The sequence below is a fragment of the Ambystoma mexicanum genome, chromosome 8 (assembly GCF_040938575.1).
Source record: "Ambystoma mexicanum isolate Mex_15411 chromosome 8, UKY_AmexF1_1, whole genome shotgun sequence".
Classification (NCBI taxonomy): domain Eukaryota; kingdom Metazoa; phylum Chordata; class Amphibia; order Caudata; family Ambystomatidae; genus Ambystoma; species Ambystoma mexicanum.
In genome coordinates, this window is record NC_090929.1 from 276,173,423 (window position 1) to 276,188,427 (window position 15,005).

Sequence of the window (15,005 nt, forward strand, 5' to 3'; positions counted from 1 at the left end):
CTTAGCAATGTCTGTAATGTATGTAATTTAGGGTGAATAGTTGCTCCCTTGCAGCTGGCTCTACCTCAGTTATTCAATATTACTCGTTTTGCGAGGGCCAAAATCACATAGCCCTCTTCTTTATTAAATCTTGGCGCTATTAAAACGTTTTCAGTAGCAGCATTTTGGACTCCCCCAAAGTCTGTTTCTGACTACGGATCCAGATGTACGAATACTCTTCATATGCAGTATTTCCTTCACTGCTTCTTTTCTGGCCTTCACATTATTAATATGCATATAATTAAATGCATTGCTCTCAGTATTGCACCAACACTAATGGGATACATTTGCATAAGGATTACACATATTGTCATGTGCGATTGTTAGTTTTTCGATATAGGCACCTCTTTCTTTACGTCCTGTCTTGAAAAGATGATTGCGAAATCTCATGTTTTGAAGTTTCTTTTTATGATAGAATAAATTGAATATTGAAACTATGTTCTTGGCATGGATAGGTAGAGTCTAATAATGGCAGTTTATTGCTTTGCAAGTGGTTTCACAGACAACCCGGTACAAAAAAGAAACAATAAGGCAAGCTTTCTTTGTGTGGACGTGGCAATATAAATTTAAGTAATATTGAAATCATGTCATCCGCAAAGTTCTCTGCAGGATATAGAAACGTGTAATAGAGAGAATAGCTTGCAAAATTAAACAGTATTATCAATTATTTAATGCTCAACGTTTTTAAATAGCAGTGCACAAGGTTAAAACAAAAATACATTAAAAATCGCATGATTCCAGTAAAACGGTAATTCCGGGATTGTCTACACGTCAGTGGGCCTCATTACACGGTAGGCGGTAAAAATCGGCAATTACCGGCATGGCGTAATTAGCGTGTCCGCCCTCGCAAGAGGCCGCAAATTGCATGCCATTACGAGATCGCGGGCACGAGCCTACCGCCATGCCGGTAATGAGCCTACCGCCATGCCGCTAAACTCCCCAAAAAGTCCTTAACGGCATCCACGAAAGCGCTGTTAGCACTTCCGACCTGCCGCCACATGCAAATAGTGGTTTCCGCAAATAGCGGTAACCGCCATTAGCGGTCACCGCTAATAGCGGTTTCCGTAATATTGCGGGACCGGAAATAGCGTCATCGCACCGGAACGGGAAAGAGCACGGCGGCCATCTTTAAAAACACAATCCATTGCCATCCTCCTTATCCAGGACACCTTACCAGGAACCACGTTGGGAAAAACACTAAGGACACCGTGAAGATGCCCAAGGCCGTTAAGAAATCGTCTGAGCGGCAACGCAAGGAGAAATTTTGCAAGGAGGAGCTCCTCATGCTAACGCAGACACTAGCAGACAATGCTCATGTTGTCTTCAACAACGACATGCGTCGGGAGACCATTGTGAAGAAGAAGGCCATCTGGGAAGAGGTAGCCCACAAGGTCAGCACGGTAGGCACCACAACCCGCACAGTCAAAGACTGCCGAAAGAGGTGGGATGACCTCCGGCTCAGTGTGCGGAACATTCTATCCGTGAACCGCAACATGGCTACAGGCACAGGAGGAGGCAGTGAATCGCCAATCAAGCTCACTGAGTGGGAGGAGACATGTGCATCAACCATCGGGGTGGAATGCATTGAGGGAGTTGGACAAATGGAGCATGGCGTGGCCGTTTCGTCCGATGGAGGTGAGTGTATGCATCAAACAAAGCACAGTGAAGTGTGATGTTCCCCCCAATCATGTGTCCATATGAATGCCGTGGCTCCAGCCACAAACAGACATGCATGCATCACCACATGCCCGTACAACACAGACCCATTCATGCGTGACCCACCCAACATCCCCATTACCTGCATCCACACTAAAGAGCCCGGAATGCATAGAACGGCATGAGGTATTCATTTTGCTCAAGGCAGGTCGACCCATTACTGATGGTTGTCAACATTTCTCACCCTTGCAGGTTCACACACTGACACTGAGGAGGCATGCACTTCCACACCTGCTCTCACATCCAGCAAAAAAGCAAGGAGGGATGCCACAGGGTACACCGCCACATCCACAAGGGCAGCCAGGACGAGTGTCCATGACCACAGGGACAAAAGCAGCCGGAACACCAGTTGCACGCATCCACAGGCCATGGCTGCTCCCGTCGTGGCACCCACGGAAGTGTGTCTCCCAGTAGGTGAGGGCAACATCGAGGGGATGCACTCTGCTGCCACCAGCTCAACGGGTGAAGCAGCAGCCACGGCCCCACCTTCAGATGAGGAGGACACACCTGCCATTGATGCTGATAGCCAGAGCCCCAGACCAACAAGCCCCTTACTGGCAAGCCCGAGGTACTCCTCAGGTCCGGGTAGTCATGGAGATTCACCCACCCCTGAAGGGATATGGAGCCCCCAGATATCCTCTCCTGATGCAAGTGCAATGGGACCAGGTGCATCAGCCATCCCACCAGCACCCACCATGCGACATGACCTCTCGTCCATCTACCAGAGGCAGACCGAGATGAGTGGCCTAGTAGGTCAACATGTGGCAGAGACAGCCCGCCTGAGGGAGGACATTGCTACACTTGCACAGCAGACAAGGGAGGGCATGGAGGCATGTACCAGCCGGATCTGCAGTGAAATGGCCCAACTGCGGCAGGCCATGAACCGCATAGCAGACGCTATTGAGCGTCGGTGCCCACTCCCGGCCCAGGAAGAACCAGGCCCCTCCTCGTCTGGGAGTTCACGCCAGACTAGTCCCCTGCGCCGGTCTATGCGGAACCTGCGGCGCACGGCTTCACAGCCACCAGATGACGATGCAGGCACTGGCAAATAGGGCCACCAGGATTCGTGTGCCACATGTGGCAATGGACACATTCACGTCATGAGACTCACATGGGAGTGTTGAGGGGGGAGGGGGGTAACGGTGTGTTTGGGTGTGTTGAGGGGGGTTAAGGGTGTATTTGGGTGTGTTGAGGGGGGAGGGGGGTAAGGGTGTGTTTGGGTGTGTTGAGGGGGGGTAAGGGTGTATTTTGGGAGTTTGGGTTATGCACTTTAGTACCACGATATGTTCAATATACACTGTTCAGAGTTTGAAACCCAAGCGTGGTCTCCATTATTGTGTATGTGTCATTCATTGTGGACAGGGTCCTTTGTGGGCCTCGAAACATGCACCAGGGCAACAATTCCCATCTACGTCCATGCTATTTCACCTTGGTGCATGATGAGATTGCAGAATCAGATGCTGATGCACATCGTGTGCCTCCTTGGCACTGCCTGTTTCATGTCCTGCTGGGGCATTCCACCCGCACTCATCCCCAGCCACATCATACTCTTCTGGTGGTTGCATGTCAATTTCAAGTGGCATATGCACATTCCATCATATGCACATTTTGTGATGCTCTACACATGCCATGGTTGTCTTTGCCACTTTGACACGGCCGTACAGGAGTGCCACACCCAGGCCGCTTAGGCAGCGGAGCACTGTCATTGGAAGGATGTACTATATTGTTGTCCTCTTCCTGATGGTTCTGTGGGTTCCGTACAGGGGTTAGGAGCCACCTCCTCAGTGGATGGCTGTCTTCGCCTGTATGGTGTGGGTAATGGGTGCCTGTTACGGCTCACCTCTGGTGCTGGCTGTTGTTGTAGGTGCTGCACTGCTATCATGTAGTCAAGGATGTCATGTCATGCTGCTGCTATTGGGACCATCTTGGTGTGGGAAGGGGTGTGGGTAGGGGTGTGGTGTGCTCTTTTGTGCTGCCTGTCCCCATAGCATGCACCTGTGCTGATTGTGTCCACCTGTAGTTGATGGGTACACTGCTCAGGTCTCTTAACGGGTGCTTTTCGATGCCGTTATTAGCGCCATGCCGGTAAGGGGTTTTTGGGTGTTTTACATGCCGCTAATACCATGTCCGCATGGCTTGTGATGGCCTGGTATTAGCGCCATGGCGCTAATTCCGGCATGTGGGTCGCGCGCCCGCGGTCTTGCCGCTATTAGTGGCACCGTAATTAACGGGTGCGCAGATAGCGGTGGGTCCGGGTCGTGATTTGCTTAGGGAATTAACGGTACCGGTAAATCATTACCGGTAACGGTATTCCATTACCGCACAACGTGTAATGAGGCCCAGTGTCTCTAACCTGACACATTGATATACAACTATGTGTCAAACTGTTTTGTTTAAGGGAGCACCATCTGTGCTGACTTGCTTCCTGCCCTGGTGAGTAGTTTTGCCTGTAAAAGGTCTACTGCTAGAATGACAATAAGAAAACACACCATAATTATTAGGTGCACCAGTGCTTTTTTCCTTGTGCTATCTTGACGTGCAAACAATGAATGCTCTCCATGAAAACATGTAAAATTACATATTTTGTGGCAATCTGAACCAGATGTAAAGTGTTGTATGGGTATGGTCGAAGCACATAACACATAACAAAAAAAGAAGTAATGAAGTAATGAAAAATACATGTGGTCTGTGCTACAAAGGCAAATAAAAGTTAGAAGGTGGAGTAAAGTGGCAGTAGAGAAAAAAACAAAAGGAACATGGATCTACAGGAAGAACCCTGTTCAAAACACGTGTTGAGGGTAAAATCTATAACTACATCATATCACTGAAGAAAACATTGAATACCCAAGATATGCTACTTTCATCTACAAGCCAACATGTTACAACTACAAATTAACACTTATATTACAGGTGCTCAAATAAGGCAGTGTGCTGCTCACTTCAAGAACCAAACATGCATCTCCTGTGTCATAGCTTTTCCAGGTTGCAGTCCTTATTATAAAAAATGGAATCATATTCAGGAAACAGGCAACCATGCCGGCCTTTTACATTTAAAAAATGTTTTAAGCCCTCCATCTGACCTGTCTAAAAAGCACCTAGCCAATCCCCCATAATCCTTCTGTACGTTTGCTCTGATTCTTATGGCGTACTGGAAGCCGGCTAGTGCTCAATATCCAGCTAAGATCCACCTATGGCCTGCATCTGGGATCAGTGGGCCTCTCCCTGCAATAACATTCCTTTGCCGAATCAGTCCTTTTCTGTCCATGTCCCAAATGGCCGTTGTAGGTCCAGCACAGCCTTTAACATTTCTATGTCTCACATGTGAATGAGGTGTGAAAGTTAATCATTAGAGATCAAAGGACATCCTGATTACTCAATCTTTGAAATTCACCCTCTCACATTACAATGAGGTCTGAAAGTTGATTAATGAAGGAAACCACACTTTCCAGACCCAGCACAGCCTTTTGGGATTCTTCAATCACAACAAGGCAAGTTTCTGCAAATTAAAAGGTAAATGTAAATCCTTTATGGGTGGCTGATAATTGACAACTGTTTAATAACAATGGGCCTCAATACGAGGCGGGCGGAAGGGGTTTAATGGCACCGATAATGGTGCCGGTGCCGTTAAACCCACTCCACCCTATTACGAGGTTCCCTCGCGGGACCCGGAAAGGTCGTCTGGTTAGACTAGACATCCTTTTCGGGTCCCGCGAGGGAACCAGGGAGCTAACAATGGGCCCGTTATTGACGGGCCCGTTGTTAGCTCCCTCCCCATTCCCATTTGAGCCCTATGGGGCTCAAATGGGAATGGGGATTAATTTTTACTGGGTCCATGGAATGGGCAATTACCAGGTCCGCCAAGGTCGGCATGACCCAGTAATTGCCCATTCCATGGGCCCGGTAAAATATCATTACCGGCGGCAGCCGTGCCCGTAATAAGGTCACGGCTACTGCCAGGGTCGTAATGAGGCCCAAAGTCATTTCCAAAGGCCAGTATGCATTCAAAGGAAAGCACATGGATGCAGCTATGAACATGAAATTTGCACATTTCCTCTGCTGCATGTGAATTTCCTGATACATAACAACTGCTGGTATGTCAACTAGATGGTGCACAGCAGACAGTACATATAGATGTTTGTGTATCAACCAGTGATTCAGTAACACATCCTATGGGCCAGTAGGCCCGCCTGGGCTGAAACTGCTAACAGCAATGTTTAAGGTACATACCACTTCATGACAGTGAGGATGATTAGCAGGCTTCACTTTAGAAGTTCAGGCAGAAGGGTCTATTTTTTTTATGTAAGTTTACTTAATTTTGAATCAAGCATATCCAAGTTAACACATTCAATTACATCAATGAAATAATTCTTTGGAATATTTAGCAAATTCATTTTGAGCACAAGTATTGTTTTTAAAATTGCCAGGATACATTAGCAAAAACATTGAATAACCTGAGCAACACACACCTTCAAACAGAGGGTTGCAACAGTCTCTATTTCTTTTTTTACAAACGCATCGAAAAGAAGGTATTCTTTCACTCTCAGGGCTATTACGGAGGTTAATTTTTTCTGAAGGTACGATAGAAAAAAGTGAAATAATTTAGGGGCTACACCTGAAAAGTCCAGAGATATCCTGAACTCCTTTCGTAATTCTGGAACATTTAGACACTCTGCATCTGTGTTTCAAATTTCGAAAAGATCCCTGAGGGAACCAATTTCTTGCCTAGGTGCCTGAGTTGTTGTAGTTTCAATTGTTGCAAAGTGGTTTCACAAAGGCATGCAGTGCAGTGATCCAAAGATTTGAGTTATGTGGCTAAAGTGATGAGCAGTGCTGGTTGTACCCCCTACCAATGGATACAATGTATGTAGAGGTCGAGAAATGCTGCGTTGGCTTTCGGGTAACACATGTAATGCATAGTGACTAGACACGAGGGATGCCATTCAGTCCATTGCTCTGCTTAGGATCCCAATGCAGTTTTCAGACACACCTGGAGCACCCCATGGTCAAGGCCGAAAGACTAAGTAGCGTCAGGACAGCTGCTTAAGTAGCGCCAGGACAGCTGCTTAACACTGTGAGATGCTTCTGTACCTCTGGCAGGGTGTCTCTGTACATCAGTTTGTGTTTGGTCAGTTACTGTCTCCGCTTTAGTTTTACTTAGGATCAGAAAATGTGGTATTACTCTGTACTACTAGAAACAACTCGTGCAGAGTTAGCCTACTTTAAGGCAATGTGGTATATTTCAGAGAAAGAAGCCTTCTTGGAAATCCGACATGCTATTGATATTGGGCCAGGCAATATATCAATGGGGAGAAAGATTGAACTTTCTTTCCAGTGGTATTTGTAATGTGGTGAAAAGAGACCTGATGAAGTTTGCAAAGGTTGGAGGGGGAGGAGAGTGGTTTTAATGTTGCCAACCAGATTTGCGCTAGAGGGATTAGCTTTAATGCCTGTGGGAATGTCTTTAGTTTTGCTAAGAAACAGCTGTTATAAATAATTCACTAGTAATGTGTCTCCTAGTATCTGTAAAAAGAGGCTTGACAGTTTCTTGAAGGCTCTGTTAAAATATCTTCTTGGTGTTAGCACCATTCATCACTATTTATTGGGGTGAAATTGTTTTTGAGTAGCCATCCCTATTTCCCTATGGTATGCCTCGCAGGCCGACCAATCGTTGGGAAAAACAGATTTCCTCTGCGTTCTCTCCATTTTTTAAATTTGTTTTTTTTCTTCAATGGGGAGCATGCTAACAACGGGCCCGTTAATGACGGGTAGTTGTTAGCATGCTGGGCCGCTCGCGGGACCCGCTAAGGGTGCCTGGTTTCACCAGCCATCCTTACCGGGTCCCGCTCGCGGACCTCGTAATGAGGCGGTAGGGGTTTAACAGGGCTGGCAGCTCACCATAATGAGGCCCATTCATTTTCTTTGAGGTTCTTTTCTTCGGGCCCTCTCACCTAAACTTGAAAGCCTCTCTTTATCTGACATCCAACTTGTATCTTGAATATTATGAACAAATTGTATTCATTTTATGTATTTATTGTTATCTTGTTAGGCTCTTATACAATAAGAATATAATGTTTCAAAGTGCCCACAGGGCAGGGAGAGAGGGAGGGTGGGAAAACATTACAAAACAATATTAAGAACAGAGGGGGAGGGACAAACCTACTATGCCTTGTGAATATTCAGAACGTGCAAATGCAGTAAGGAGGAAGGAAGAGGGGGTAAGTGCTGGCAAGTCCGAGCTCGTGGATGAGCAGTGCTAGGAATATTGAGTGCTACATTGCCTGGGCCGTGGGAGGTGTAAGTGCGAATCTGCAGAGCGGAAAGTGTGCAGATGCAAACGGCTGTGGATAAACAGGAGCTGGAAAGAATTGGTGTGTGAGGTCAGGCCTCGAAGGATGCATAAGGGCCAAGGACACTGATTAAGCAAATGTGTGATGAGCAGAGTAGAGAAAGAGGGAGGGAGGAGGAAAAGAGGAAAGTCTTAAGGAGCTTCCGAAATTTGAGAAGATCCTGCTCAAGGCGCAGGGGGAGGCTGTTCCATAGAAGGGAACCAGCGGAGGAGAGTGATCGATCACCTACTTTCTTTTTAGTGAAACGCTTTGCACACAGAGAGTTGGTGCCAGAGGAACGTAGAGGTCTAGAGGCAGGGCATTTAGTGAGATAAAGCTGAAGATAGTGTGCCCCCCAGGCCCAGACAGCCTTATGGATGATAGAGAGGGATTTTAATTTAATTTGTGCAGCAACTGGGAGCCAGTGGAGAGGTTCTAAGGCAGGAGAACTGTGGTCTCTGGGCTTAAGGCCAAGGATAAGACTTGCTGTCCTATTCTGGATTAACTGCAGGGGTCGCAGAGTGGAAGAAGGTAGATTCAGGAGGAGGCCATTGCAATAGTCAAGCCTAGAGAGAACCAGGGCTCTGGGGGAAAGTGAGAAAAGGAAGAATTCCTTTGAAAAGGAAGAGTTGAAAGTGGGACTTCTTGGCAATGTCCTGGTGTGAGGGAGGAAGGAGAGAGAGGAGTTGAAGAGGACTCCAGGGTGTCCAGTTACAGAGGAAGGAGCAGGGGGAGAGCCCATGGAGAAAGGCCAGAGTGAGCGTAAGAAGGAGGGGACAGGGGTCCTAATGGGAAGGAACACAGTTTTACAGGCGTTGAGGCAGAGATCATTGGCGTTGCACCAGAACTGGATGGCAGATAGGCAGTCAGGGATGATGGAAGGTGCAAAAGAGTCAGCAGGAAGTTTGAAAAAGAGTTGTGTATTATCAGCATAACACTGGACATTGGGGGAGAAATAGGAGATGAGGCGAGCAAGCAGAGCAAGGTAGATGTTAAAGAGCCACGGGGAGAGGTCGAGGATAGAGCCCTGGGTGACACAACAGGTGGAGAAGGACGTAGAAGAGGAGAAGGAGCCCAGGATGAGCTGGGACGTGCCGTCTGTTAGGAAGGATGTCAGCCATTCCAGTGCCCGGTCCGAGATACCAAGGGTATTGTGGAGCCTTTGTATGAGGATGGAATGGTTGACCTTGTCAAATGCAGAGGAGAGATCGAGTAGGATGAGTACAGCTGGGGTGTTGGAGTGAAGAGATGCAAGCAGTTCTTCACAGGTGTTAGGAAGAGCAGTTTCTGTGCCTCTGGATGCTCGGAATCCAGATTGATGGTTGTGGAGACTACCAACAAGTTTGGTGTGCAAGTTGAGTTGGGGCAATGCCAGCTTCTCCAGCAGTTTCCCCAGAAAGTGGGTGATGGAAATGGGGCAGTAGACCTCGGGGTCATCTTCGACTCCACACTTTCCTTCTCTCCTCACATCTCTGACAGTTCGAAGAAGTCACACTACCAGCTGCACCTCCTCAGAGGTATTTGTCCTTTCCTCTCCTTCTCCCAGAAGGTCACTGTCTCCAGAGCACTGGTTCTCTCTAGGCTGGACTACTGCAACAGCCTCTTTCTAAATCTGCTTGCCTCCACTCTCTGCCCTCTACAAATCATCCAAAACAGGAATGCAAGACTTCTCCTTGGCCTCAGGCCCAGGGATCTTATCTCTCCAGGACTGAAATATCTGCATTGGCTCTCAGTGGCAGCAAGGATTAAGTTCAAAACCCTCGGCAATGTCCATAAGACATTCTGAGGCCTGGTGCCTCAATACCTTCAACTCTCTCTTCCTAAATATCTCCCTTCTCAAGCTCTTCGCTCATCCGCCTCCAACTCCCTCAGTGTCAATCGCTTCTCTAAGCAGCGAGTTTGTTGTAGATCTCTTTCTTCTGCTGGGGCCTCCCTCTGGAACAGCCTCCCTGTCTTTCTGAAACTTGAGGAGAACCGTCTCCGGTTCCGGAAGCACCTCAAGACCTCCCTCTTTGCTTTTGCTTTCTCTCCTCCTCTCCCCTGCTGATCTCCTGGCTGAAACTGAAACTGCACTGGTTACCTGGCTACCCTCTGATTTCAGGCCCAGGTCCCATTCCCTGCCAGTTGCACACCTGCACTGCCCCTGGCAACCCTTGCACTCTGGGACTGTTCTGCATCCCTACAGCCCCCTACCAGCACTTGACACCTGATGTCTGCGCTTACCCTTGCACTTGCCACCAGCTGGCAGCACTTTTATTTCTGGCCTTTATTTATTTTACTGTTATCCTTTGTACTGCACTGCTCCCTCCCTTTTGCCCCACACTTTTCCCTTCTCCCCACTCCTGAATGTGCATGATCTCAATGTCACCTGGCCTAGTAAGACTGTTGTCTCTGTCTTCACTCTGTTCCCCCTCTCTTGCCTCGTCACGCCTTGAAACACTTGTGTATAGGTGCGTTATGAATGCCTTATCATATCATATCATAGTTGGCTGGACATGTAGGGTCTGCTGAAAGTTTTTTCGGGAGGAGATGTCAAAGGGAGTGCTTGAGGGAGGAGGGGAAAGATCTAGTGGCAAAAGAATGATTAGAGAAATCAGAGCGTACAGGGGCAAGAGAGCCAGTGTTGTCCTTGTTGGTTCTCGATGAGCCAGGGGAAACCTGTTTAGAAGAGACCTTCATGGAGTGGACAACTCTGGTAACTTCTTCAGGTGTGACAGGGGAAAGGGAGGAGAGGGAGGAAGGAGGGTTGGAAGGGTGAGTAGCAAGGGTTTTCAGGATGTCCTGATTTTTTGTGGAAAAGTGAGTGGCCAGTGCATTCCAGAGAGCCTGGGAAGGGGAGGAGGAGACTGTGGAAGGGTTGGCTACTTTTCTGCAGATCTTGAAAAGTTTAGCCATGTTGTTGGATGCAGCGGGAATCATGTGAGATGCCTATCAAGAAGGAGGAGATTGGACTGAGAGCCCTGGACCATGATGGTACCATTTAGATAGACATCGATAATGGTATTGGAGGATTGGAAGGGGACACAAGGACCTCCCACTGGGTGCCACCATTGATGGGAGAGGAAGAAAAAGGAGAGAGAACAGAGACCATATGATGGTCCATAGGTCTGGATAGAGAACGACAAAGAAGATGTCAGTAAGAGTCCACCTGGAGGAACCGCTGATGTGGATATTAGCGTTAGGGAGGCCTAGGTTGGAGATCAGGATATCCCTCTTGAACCTTTTCCTTCCAGACTTAGTGAGAAGGAGAGGATAGGAGATAGAGTAGCAGTTTGAGAAGATGGGAGAGATAGAGAGCACAATAGGGGGTCTGAGGAGGCAAAAGGGGATAGTGAGGGATGGTAAGAAGCACAGATCATAGTAATGACCACAGGAAGCACCAGACAGGGTGGGTTGATATAGATATTGATATTTTATTTCTATCACACTCGTACACAATTGTTTCAGAGTGCGACAAGGCGAGGGAGGGGAACAGGGGAGAACAAAACAGCGATCATACTAGGCCCAGTGACATTGAGAACGCGCAACTGCATGGGCGAGGAGGAGGGGAAAAGTTCATGGAAGGGGAAGTAGTGGAAACTGCGAAGTAGAGGAGAAAAAGATAAATAACAATAAATAAATAACAAAGGAAACAAACAGTGGTAGTTCAGCCAGCAATTTGCAAGTGCTAGGTTTAAGGCAGCAGACAGGGTAGGTCTGATAAGTGCAGGAAGAAAAAGGGGGGCTGTATCGGTACAGATACAGTTCCCAGTGTAAGGGGTGGCTCGGAGGTAGTGCGGGAGGGTGGCAGGGTGAGCAGGTACCTGGGCCCGGAGGACAGAGGGTGGCCAGGTGCACGGTGCCAAGAGAGAACTGATCAGCAGGGGAGAGGGGGAGCGAAGGCAGAAGAAAAGAGGAAGGTCTTGAGGTGCTTCCGGAACTGGAGATGGTTCTCCTCAAGTTTTAGAGTGGCAGGGAGGCTGTTCCAAAGGGAGGCCCCAGTCGAAGACAGAGATCTACCCCCAGCTCGTTTCTTTGAAAAACAAATTACCCTGAGGGAGTTGGAGGTAGAGGAGCGAAGAGCTCAAGAGGGGAGGTATGTGCGCAGAGATAGCTGAAGGTATTTTGGACCCGGGCCCCAGAAAGCCTTGTGGACAAAGCAGAGGGTTTTGAATTTCATCCTTGCATCCACTGGGAGCCAATGGAGAGATTTCAGAGCTGGAGAGATACGATCCCAGGGCTTGAGGCCAAGGACAAGTCTTGCAGTCCTGTTCTGGATTAGTTGCAGAGGGAATAGAGTAGAGGCAGTTAGATTTAGACAGAGGCTGTTACAATAGTCCAAGCTAGAGAGAGCCAGAGCTTGGGATACCATGAGCTTCTGGGGGAAGGAGAGGAAAGGCAGAGTACCTCTGAGGAGGTGCAGTAGGAAATTTGACTTTTTAGAGACCTCAGAGATGTGGGCGGAGAAGGAAATGGTGGAGTAAAAGATGACCCCAAGGTTCTTAGCCTCGCAGGTGGGGGTAGGAGGAGGGCCAAGGGAGGCCGGCCAGAGAGTGAGGTGAAGGTGTGAGGAGATGGTGAAGGTGTGCCGATGAGGAGGATCTCTGTCTTGCTGGCATTCAGACAAAGATCACTGACGGCACACCAATCTTGAATGGCAGTTAGGCAATCAGAGATGAGAGAGAGAGAGGAGGTGGCAGAGGGCATCCTGAAAATAATTTGAGTGTCGTCAGCGTAGCACTGGAAATTTGAGCAGAAAGTGGCAATGCAGCGGACGAGAGTTGCAAGGTATTGGTTGAAAAGCCAGGGCAAGAGGTTAGACCCCTGGGGAACCCCAAAGGTAGAGAGGAAGATAGATGAAAGGAAGGACCCAAGTTGGACCTGGGAGGGTCGATCGGAGAGGAAAGAGGTCAGCCAGGCCAGAGCCTGATCAGTGATACCCAGGTTTTCACAGAGACGTTTGAGCAGGATGGTATGGTTGATCGTGTCGAAGGCAGAAGAAAGATCGAGGAGGATGAGGACAGAGGGAATGTTAGAGTCAAGGTTGGAGAGCAGATCTTCACGAATGTTCAGGAGAGCATTTTCCATGCTTCTGGCAGCTCTGAAGCCAGACGGGTGGTCATGGAGACATCCAACAGAATTGGAATGAAGGTTAAGTTAAGTGATGGCCAACTTTTCCAAAGGTTTGCCCAGAAAGGGAGTAATGGAAATTGGACGATAGTTAACTGGACAATAAGGATCAGCTGTGGGTTTCTTGAGAAGAGGATGCACAAAGGAGTGCTTCAGAGTGGAGGGGAAGGATCCCGAGGCAAAGGAGTGGTTGCAAAAATCAGCAAGGGCCAGACCAAGGGTGTCAATGTGGTCCTTAATGGTTTTAGAGGAACAGGGATGAACCTGTTTTGATGAGGATTTCATAGATCAGACTTGTCTAGCGACCTTGTCAGGGGAGAAAAGAGGAAAGGACGAGAAGGATGGTGTTGGGTGGCAAAAGGAGGGTCAACAAGCACAGATGGAGAGGGAAGAGGAGGGGAGTTTTTAAATGAAGTGAGAGGCAAGGGCATTGCAAAGAGCCTGGGAGGCAACAGGAGGGTAGAGACTGCAGCAGGCTTGGCCAGCTCCTTGCAGATCTTAAAGAGTTTGGCCGAGTTGTTAGATGCCGCAGAGACACGAGCTTCAATGTGGACTCTCTTCTTGGTGAGGACAGAGAGTCGGTATTGCCTTTGTAGCAGGCGACAGGCCAGTTTGTCAGAGGATGAACAGGAAGTCCTCCATTTCCTCTCAGCCGCCCTACACTTACGTTTAAGTGTAGCTAGGTCAGAATCATACCAGAAATTGCACTTGGCTCAGGACTTCAACGGATCCTCATGACAGGGGCAAGAGCATCAAGCGTATCAGAAATTGAAGAGTAGAGCAGAGACAGGGCTGTATCAGGATGTGAGATAGCCAAAGGTGGAGTGGGGGGAGAGACAGTGGCGGCAAAAGCCTCAACTGACACACACTTCATGGGCCAGATGTCCGAGAAGGTAGGTGGCAGTGTTGGGGTAGGCATGGATTGGGGGAAAGAGAGGGAGAGATGAGAGGAGAGGAGGGAGTGATCGCTCTAGGAGAGAGGAGTGGTCAGAGGGATGGAGAGGGGGAGGTCAGAGGAGATCAAGACATCGAGTGTGTGCCCTGCAGAGTGAGTCGGGCCAGAGGGGAGGATGGACAGGGAAAGGGAGTCAGAGAGGTCACAGAAGAGTACAGAGGAGGAGCAAGGAGACTCTAGGTGAATATTGAGGTCATTGAGGAGGAGGAGTTGAGTGGTAGAGGCCAGGAGGGAGGAGGAGAGGTCTGCCCACTCAGAGAGAAATTAGGTTATTTGATCAGTAGGCTGGTAGATGGTTACCACAGTAAGAGGGACAGGGTAATCACACAGAGGGAGGTACAGAAGGCAAGAAGCAGGCAACACACCAAGGGGGACCACTGGGGCAGTGTGGATGAAAGACTGGGGGATGCAGCACACTGCAAAACACCGAGCTGTGGCTTTGCCTAGTTTTAACACAACAGAAATGCAAAAACACCCATATTCGACTTTCTTAAAAGGAGGGAAAAAAGGCCTAGTTTTAACACAACAGAAATGCAAGAATGCGACTTTCCTGGAGAGATAAGAGAGATGGCTAAACAATACAGTTCAATTAGATACTTAAGTGTGGTTCAACAAGAGTAAGAGTAATTGGAGGGATGGGTCAGTTTAGTTGGGTGAAGTGACTGTTGCTCCTCCTCTGCCCCCTGACCACACTACACCTACCTGGTCAGTCACGGCAGGTTGACGGCTCAGGCTTCTTGTTTCCCTGGCTGACACTGGCAGACACCATCTGGAACTACTTGGAGGAGTTGCCCTTAGCCTTGGGGCCCTTGACCACAGGGGGGCTGCCACAGGCAGTGGGGCTGCCCAATTGGGATCCA